Genomic DNA, 9,311 nt, shown 5'->3' on the forward strand with positions numbered 1-9,311 from the left:
TTTTATAGTCCTCTTCCACCGATCCCAACTCAGCTGCCCACATGCCGAGCACGCTGCTCTCCTGCAATCAGGAGCAGGATCAGCTCCTGCAGGTTATTGGTCAAACTGGAGGCAGCTGTGTAGAAGTTGTTTACTCCTCTCCCAGCGCCATATTGTGGGAGAGCAGATGCATAGAATAAGTCTTAATTCCAGTAACTTAGTCTAGTCTGAGTTGCTCCCCATAGTTCCCCCTTTCTTTTTATTTTTTGGCATTGATACACGCCTGTCTTCGGTGCCCCATGGCACACATTCTGCTCTGCTTGCTGGAGTTGCCCACAGGTGCTTACAAGCCCTACCAATCAGGCAAACCGAATCCGGGTCCTCTCTTTGCCATGTTGTGAGGAGGTTTTTAGGCGCTGATGCGTGCCTGTGTTAAGTTCAGCGTGATCTTCATGCTATTGACTGTCTTGTTTGTTGTGGTACTTCAGGGTTCGTTGAAAATGTCCCATATTCAAGAACAGGTCATCAAAGAAGGAGGTACCTTTCTCTGAAGGGAGGAGAGAACCTCCACTTTAACTATGACCTTGTCTAAACAAGATAAGAGTCGGAGAACTCAGAGGGCTTCCATAGCCTTGGAAACTCATGACTGGAGCATAGGGAGATTACTGATGCCATAGACAGGAGTGTCAATTGGTAAAGTCAACAACAGGAGTCACTGTGCACTTACTCCTCATGTAGGATCTCTGTCCTTAATGTGCTGTGCATTGAGATTTAATGCTATAATGAGTATTCAAACAATATATTTCACTTTGTGTTTCTATGTGGGTGCAAACTGTTGAAATCTTTACTTAATGCATACTAAACTGATCTTCTGTAAAAAAAAAAAAAAAAAGAAATTATCAATTCCCAACTTGACTCTCACTGGGATTAAACATGACAATAGGTCTGATCTGATTTCATCATCATTTAAAAAAAATCATCTATTATTTTTCACTTTATGTTTCTGTGTGGGAGCAAACTGTGGAAATCCTTACTTAATGTATACTAAGCTGATCTTCTGTATATTAAGATAATTGAAAATGAATCTTGATGTGAATGGAAGGGGAGAGGGAGTGGGAAAGGGGAGGGTTGTGGGTGGGAGGGACGGTATGGGGGGGAAGCCATTGTAATCCATAAGTCGTACTTTGGAAATTTATATTCATTAAATAAAAGTTAAAAAAAAATGTCCCATATTCCAAGGATCTCAGGGATTGGTTATTCATTGTTTCCTTCCTCAAATGGAATTTTTTTCTTCTAGCTCCTCTGCTGGTAGGTTCACCAAGCGAATTCTTCTCTCGGGGGTCCATATTGGTTGTGCCGCACCCTGTGGAAAAAAACAAACGGCGCCTTGTACTCTTCTGAGTAAGGGGAATGGGCCTTTCCATTGGTTATCCTGTAAATCCTTCCACATTACCCACTGTATTGATTCCTTATCAGCTGATTGAGCATGCATTTCTGCAGGTGTTTTGCCGTTCTTTTTCTTGTTCAAAAAATTAATTGTATAAAGAGCTAAGGCCAAAGCATCCTTATTGGATGCGGCCATTTCCCCTATTCCCTTTTTGTTTAATTATTAAATTTTTAAAATATAAGTGAGTGCGTTCTACCACAGCTTGCCCTTGTGGATTATAAGGAATACCGGTAATATGGGAGATTCCGAATTCTTTCAAAAATGCAGCAAAATGAGCTGATGTATACGCTGGGCCATTATCCATTTTGATCACATGAGGAACTCCCCAGGCTGCAAAAGCCTGCAAGCAGTGTTGGATTACTTGTTGTACTCCTTCTTTATTCATGGCTGTGGCAATAACTACACCTGAATTTGTATCTACAGTGACATGAACACAGCTTTGTCACCCAAAAGAAGGGATATGTGTAACGTCCATCTGCCAGATATGTCCTGGTTTAAGGCCACGGGGATTGGTCCCACAGGAATCTTTGGAACTGTGGCAACAACACACTTTTCACAGGACCTAATAATACCTTCTGCTTGCTTGCGGGGAATATTAAATTTAAAACTTAAAGTGTGGGTGTTGACATGCCATTTAGAGTGATATTCTTTAGCTTGTTCCAAAGCGGTGCATGCAAGCAAGAATCTTGAATAATGATCGGCCATCATGTTACCTCGAGTAAGTGGGCCGGGTAAATTAGAATGAGCTCTTATGTGGCCTATGTAAATAGCATGCTCTCTCTGATTTAATAACCCCTGAATTTCGCTTAAATAAGAATAGATTGAGGAGGATTTAAGAATAAGGCACTGTGTAGCAAGCATCTGAACTGCATTCACCACATATGCACTATCAGACAAAATATTCATGGGTGCGCTCTCTCTGCATAATACTGTCGCGATAATAGCTAATTCTGCATGTTGTGGAGAAGGGGATGCTGTTAAAACAAAATATCGTTGATTGCCAAGTATAGCTGCTCCTGTTCCGCCTTTAGCTCCATCCATAAATACGGTAACTGCCCCTTGAATTGGATCCCTTCGCACCTTCTGCACCCGTTTTATTGAAACCTGTGTGCAGAAGTTAACAAATGGATGGCGAGGGTAGTGATTGTCAATCTCTATTTGTAGAATGAGAACTATGTATGCCCATTGCCAGCATTCCCTTGTAAAGGCTTCTACTGCCAATTGAGCAAAGGGAACTACACATCGCTTTGGAGTCTTCCCTGCCATTTCTGTCACCTTTTTTATTGCTGTTAATATCAAATCAGCCACCGCAATGCCTTGGGTGTATAGTACACGTGGTGCATGTGAATGTGGGTATACGAACAACAAGGGTCCTCCTTGCCAAATGACTGCAAAGGGATACAGCTGTTCCATAAAAATTAATATTTCTAGGGCTTGTTGTAGATCACATCTTTCCATCTGCATTGCTTTAATTTGTTTTTCGATTTTCTGTAATGCCAAGCGGGCTTCTTTTGTCAATCTATGAGGGGAATCAAGCTGGGCATCTCCCTCTAAAATATTGAATAATGGCATCATATCTTCGGTGGTTAATTTACAATAGGGCCTCAACCAATTTAAATTGCCACATAATTTTTGGAAGTCATTAAGGGTCTGCAATCCATCTATTGCAATTTCAAATTCTAATGGATTCACCTTTTCAGAAGTTACTTTAAGCCCTAAGTACTGTACTACTTCCCCTTTTTGTATCTTTTCTGGTGCTACTTGTAACCCAACTTTTTCCAAATATAATAGCAACAGCTTATATGCTTCCATAAGGTGACTTTCACTTTCAGCCGTTATTAACAGGTCATCCATGTAATGTAAAATTTGTACTTCTAGGCACGGTTGTCGAACCGGCTCTACTGCCTGGTCAACATATAGCTGGCATATGGCAGGACTGTTAGTCATTCCTTGGGGAAGCACTTTCCATCCATATCTTTTGTCAGGACCTTGATGATTAATGGAAGGTATGGTGAAAGCAAACCTCTGAGTGTCTTGTTCATGTAGAGGTATGCTAAAAAACAGTCCTTCAGATCAAGTACTATTAATGGCCAATGCTTTGGGATCATAGTAGGAACCGGGAGTCCGGGTTGTAATGCCCCCATGGGTTGCATCTGCTGATTAACAGCCTGCAAATCATGCAACAACTGGTATTTCCCCGATTTTTTCTTTATCACAAATATTGGCGTATTCCATGGGGAGGTTGATGGTTGCAAATGGCCTGCCTCTAATTGTTGTAACACTATATCATTTACCGCAGCCAGCTTTTCCTGGGTAAGGGGCCACTGTGGTATCCACTTTGGCTTGTTGTCCAGCCATGACAATGGCAGCGGCTGCATCTCAGTGGCCCCCATGAAAAACCTGTGTCCTGTCTTTTAAAGTAGCCTTTGGGCTGGGCTAGGTCCCTTCTGCCTTCTCCTCTGGAACCTAATCCTCTCTCCTGATATCCCTTTTTATACATAATACGCCGTCCTGGAGAACTCTCCAACTGGTCTTCATTGGTTAATGTCAGTCCCATTTGTTCCAAAATGTCTCTTCCCAATAATGTGATGGGGAGTGCACTAACATAAGGTTGCACATTTCCCTTGTTCCCTTCTTGATCCTGCCAACGAAGCACCTGAGCACTCCTTGATGGTGTCATGGCTGCACCTAGGCCTACTAAAGTATTACCTCCTGGCTGAAGGGGCCACGACTTCGGCCAATCATTTTCCAAAATTATACTTACATCTGCGCCCGTATCTAGCAGGCCCTGAATCGACTTTCCTCTAATGGTTAAGGTCCATAGAGGTCGATCTACTAAAGACAGGGATAAGGCTGCAAATTTCTCCCCTTGGGGTCCACGAACATCCTGTGCTCCAGTCATAATCAGCATCTGAGCCACAGGTTCTTCTGGCTTAATTTGTACAATGCCCTTTGTGGATTGTAGCAGCACCTTTAACTTATCAAAGGGTAATTGGACAACTCCAATAATGACCATTAGGCCTCTTAAAGCATTTGTTGCCTTTCCTATAATTATTCCAAGTCCCTTCTGCCCAGCTGAAATTGTTTCTGCCATCACCTCTATGGCTTGTGCTCCCATTTGAGGTGTTAGTACCGAATACCCGGTGGCTCGTAACTCTGAGCAGTAAATATTTGGTTTCTGTATTGTTGGGACCGTGGCACCCACCGATTGTTTTGGCCCCGGGGTGCAGGGGCCCACATTCCATTTTTTGGCTGTTGCCCATATACACCTGGTCTTTTTATGGGGCCTGGCTCATTTGGCGCCCTCAGGGGATTGCCTGCGCTATGCATTTTAGAGTAACATTCACTGACCCAATGGTTCCCTCTTCTACAGCGTGGGCAAAGGCCTGGTCTTCTTGAGTTCTCCATGCTCTGCTGATCTCGGGCTGGAAATTTCGCCCTACATTCCCTCATTAAATGCCCTTCTCTACCACATCTAAAGCATTTTAGTCCCCTCATATCTTGTCTAAATTGTCGGGTCATTGCTACTGCAGCATGTGATCCAGAAGCCACATCATCCATGACATCCCTACAGATTTTCAAGAAGGTAGGGATGTCCTTATGCTGCCATGGTCTAAGAGCTTCACGACATGTTTTATTGGCCTGTTCATACGCCAATCTTCTGACTAAGGGCATAGCTTCTTCCACAGTTTCAAAAATATTTCCCGCTGCTTCCATTAACCTGTTCACGAAGTCAGTGTAAGGTTCAGTAGAGCCCTACACTATCTTAGTCAAGCTGTGTCTTATCTCACCTTTTCTGGGTACCACCTTCCAGGCTCTTCTTGCTATCTCTCTTACTTGTAAGAGGACAGCTGTTGGTAGTCGGGCCTGATCATCGGGATTGGCAAATCGCCCTTCTCCATTTAACATTTCCTCATCCCATATTTGATTCCCTGCTCTATAGTTCTGCTTTGAATATTCTCGAGCAAATTCTCTATAAGCAGCTAACCATAAGAGGAAGTTACCCCCGCCTAACACCGCCTTTACTAAGTTCCTCCAATCCTCGGGTATCAGGCCTTGCTGTCCTATGTTATCAAGGATTGCCTGTGTAAAACTTGCATGGGGACCATACAATTGCACTGATTGTTGCAATTCTTTAAGTAATTTGTGATCAAGAGGCATCCAACCCCTGTTTCCCTGCTGATCCTGAATTACAGGAAACACCTGGCCTGGTTCCTGGTATTGCTCCCAAGCAGGTTTTCTATAAGCAGCTCCCCTTTGCTTGCTTTCGGTTCTTGGCCTTTCTATCTCCTCCTGCATTCCTACTCCCTCCATCGCTCCTTCTTCCTCCTCCCACTCTTCTTCAATCTCATGTGGAAAAAAAGGGCTTTTCTTTACAGAAGGAAACTTTGGCAGTATCAATGGGCGATACCGGGGTGGCGATTCATCCTTTATGGTTGAATTTGCCAGCCTTGTAGGGCCAGGATATATTCTTGGCATCTCTCTCGGGGACGAGGTTCCCTCTTCAGCTTCCTCCTCCCCCCATAAGCTTCCTGGCTCTCTAAATCCTTCTTTGATTTTCTTCTCACCTGTTCATTACAATAGCTGCTCGCCTGGCTGCCCTGCCATAATTCTTCCTGCAACTCACTCCCCTCATTAAGCAACAATTCGATCCCTTCCGTGGGGTCCTGAAGCGCCTGATCAACGAGTTGCCACAGCTTTAGCACTTCTATCGATTCCCCAGCTGCACGCAATTGCCGTCCCACCTGCCTCCACTGCTGTAGAAACCAGGGGGACGTCTCTATGACTGCTCTTAGGAATGCGTGAAATTTCCTCCCTCCTCGTTTCCCTCGCTTAGAAGAAAAGCTGCGAGGAGGTGGGGAGTAGGGAGAGAGAGAGAGAGAGAAACCGTATTCAGCCCATAACGGATGATCTTTAGGGAGAAATAGAGGATGGTGCCCACCATTAGGAAGAAGACGTAGCCAGTGGGCAAGGAGTAGCCAAAGAACTCCATTGTCTGCACCGTCCGCGACATGTTGGAGTGGTGGGCGTAGTGGAAGACTGAGTCTCCCGGGCGTCCCCAGTAAATGCCTCTTTCCTAGCTTCTATTTTTCTTCCCTCGCGGCTTTTTTTCCTGGATTCTAACTAGCTTCTCACCAGCACTTTTCGTCCGGCCTTTCCCTAGGCTCTTCCCTAGTCTCTCTCCGATATTTTCCCACTTCTTTCTGCTTCTTCCCTCCTAGGTTTCCTAACCGAGTCACGGCACCACTTGCTGCTCCTCTGCAGAGGAGCCACACTGGACCGGATGCTTGTTGTTCCCCTTTTACAAGTCTTTTCTATAGTAAAGTAAGAATAAGCAAACAGCGAACTCCCAAAGCAAGAATGAGTAGAGAGAAATGAGAAAGAACGAAGCAACAAACTTCCCCGCGAACTCTCTAACGCACTCTCCAACCAACCCACACCACCATGCCATCTCTCTCCTCTTTTATAGTCCTCTTCCACCGATCCCAACTCGGCTGCCCACACGCCGAGCACACTGCTCTCCTTCAATCAGGAGCAGCTCCGCAGTTTATCGGTCGAACTGGAGGCAGCTGCGCAGAAGCTGTTTACTCCTCTCCCAGTGCCATATTGTGGGAGAGCAGATGCACAGAATAAGTCTTAATTCCAGTAACTTAGTCTAGTCTGAGTTGCTCCCCACACATTACCATTCTTTCATCTTATTTATGTATTTTAAAGTCGTGTGTATATATGTATTTGAAAGGTAGACACACACACACACACACACAGAAAGAATTCTCCATCCTCTGGTTTGCTCCCTAAATACCCACAATTGTCAGGGCGGGGCTGGGAGCCACGAACTCCATCTGGTTCTCCCACATGATGGCAGATCAAGTACTTGTGCCATCATCTGCTGCCTCCTAAGTGCATTAGCAGAAAGCTCTATCAAAAGTGGAGGCAGGGGTCTGGTACTATGGTGTAGTGGGTAAAGCTGCCGCCTGCAGTGCTGGCATCCCATATGGACACTGCTTCAATTCCCAGCTGCTCCACTTCCAATCAAGCTTCCTGCCATGGCCTGCATCCATGTGGGAGACCCAGAAGAAGCTCCTCAGATTGGCACAGCTACAGCCTTTGTGGCCATTTGGGGAGTGAACCAACAGATGGAAGATTATCTCTCTCTCTCTCTCTCTCTCTCTCTCTCTGACTCTGCCTCTTTGTAACTCTGTCTTTAAAATAATAAATAAATCTTTAAAAAAAAAAAAGGCGGCTCTGCACTGTCCCTCCGATGGCATCCGCCTATGGCACCTTGGTGAAGCACGAGCAGATCCTGGTCCTCGACCCACCCACAGACCTCAAATTCAAAGGCCCCTTCACAGATGTAGTCACTACAAATCTTAAATTGCAAAATCCATCGGATAAAAAAGTATGTTTCAAGATGAAGACTACAGTACCTCGCTGGTACTGTGTGAGGCCCAACAGTGGAATTATTGACCAAGGATCGACTGTGACTGTTTGACTGTTTCAGTAATGCTACAGCCCTTTGACTATGATCCAAATGAAAAGAGTAAACACAAGTTTATCGTACAGACCATTTTTGCTCCATCGAACACTTCAGATATGGAAGCTGTGTGGAAAGAGGCAAAACCTGATGAATTAATGGATTCTAAATTGAGATGTGTATTCAAAATGCCCAATGAAAATGATAAATTGAATGACATGGAAGCCAGCAAAGCTGCTCCACTGAATGCATCGAAACAAGATGGACCCATGCCAAAACTGCACAGTGTTTCCCTCAATGATACTCAAACAAGGAAACACATGGAAGAGTGGAAAAGACTTCAGGGAGAAATGATGAAGCTTTCAGAAGAAAATCAACACCTGAGAGATGAAGGATTAAGGATAAACTGCATCCTTCAGAGATAACGTCACCAGTCCTTTCCCTTCACTTCTTGTTGTAATTGCAGCCATTTTCATTAGATTCTTTCCAGGAAAATTCATCTTGTAGAGTGAAGCATGCTGAGTGCTATTTCTTTTTTTTTCCTCTTTTTTTAAAACTTTTATTTAATGAATATAAATTTCCAAAGTACAGCTTATGGATTACAATGGCTCCCCCCCATAACTTCCCTCCCACCTGCAACCCTCCCCTTTCCCACTCCCTCTCCCCTTCCATTCACATCAAGATTCATTTTCAATTCTCTTTATATACAGAAGATCAGTTTAGCATATATTAAGTAAAGATTTCAACAGTTTGCACCCACATAGAAACACAAAGTGAACAATACTGTTTGAGTACTAGTTATAGCATTAAATCACAATGTACAGCACACTAAGGACAGAGATCCTACATGAGGAGTAAGTGCACAGTGACTTTTTCCTCTTGACCAGAAAAGATTTGTTTACCTACCATTTCATTAGTAGTATGGTCCGCAGTGACCATTTTTTTGAGTGTACAGCGTCATAATAGGCTTTGCCTTTAATGATCTCTTACGGTTAGAAAACATAATAAAAACAAACTGTTCAGCTACTGAACAAATTGTATATTATCAGGTCAACACTAGCAGATGTCAGTTGCACATTCAGTCCTTTATAGAATTCATAAATAAAGAATTGTTCTTTCTTTGTGGTTTTAATAAGAGTTCAAGAATTGTTCAGAGTCTTGTAAATGTTATTTTAATAATCCCTTTAAATTTTATCTGTTGCTGTTACCTCTTGAAATATGGTTTATTTAGATTGCTAATCCCACTCATTCAGGAAATGCCAAGAGGTGTTCTGTGGGGGAATGTAAATTTTCTCCTTTACCTTTGCTAATATCATGGCAGAATTTTTCTTATCCCTTGTGAGGCAGTTGTTGACTGAGTTTTTCATCCTTACAATCCTGTCCCATGGTATTTAACATTAAAAAAAAAAA

General features: G+C 43.6%; 1 pseudogene; it reads left to right on the top strand.

Moving 5' to 3' along the window:
- The first annotated feature begins 7,688 nt into the window (after positions 1-7,688).
- LOC100355378 (vesicle-associated membrane protein-associated protein A pseudogene) lies at positions 7,689-8,408 on the top strand (annotated as a pseudogene).
- Positions 8,409-9,311: the final 903 nt, after the last annotated feature.

The sequence above is a fragment of the Oryctolagus cuniculus genome, chromosome 14 (genome assembly GCF_051225735.1).
Source record: "Oryctolagus cuniculus isolate XC-2025 breed Fujian yellow rabbit chromosome 14, ASM5122573v1, whole genome shotgun sequence".
Lineage (NCBI taxonomy): Eukaryota > Metazoa > Chordata > Mammalia > Lagomorpha > Leporidae > Oryctolagus > Oryctolagus cuniculus.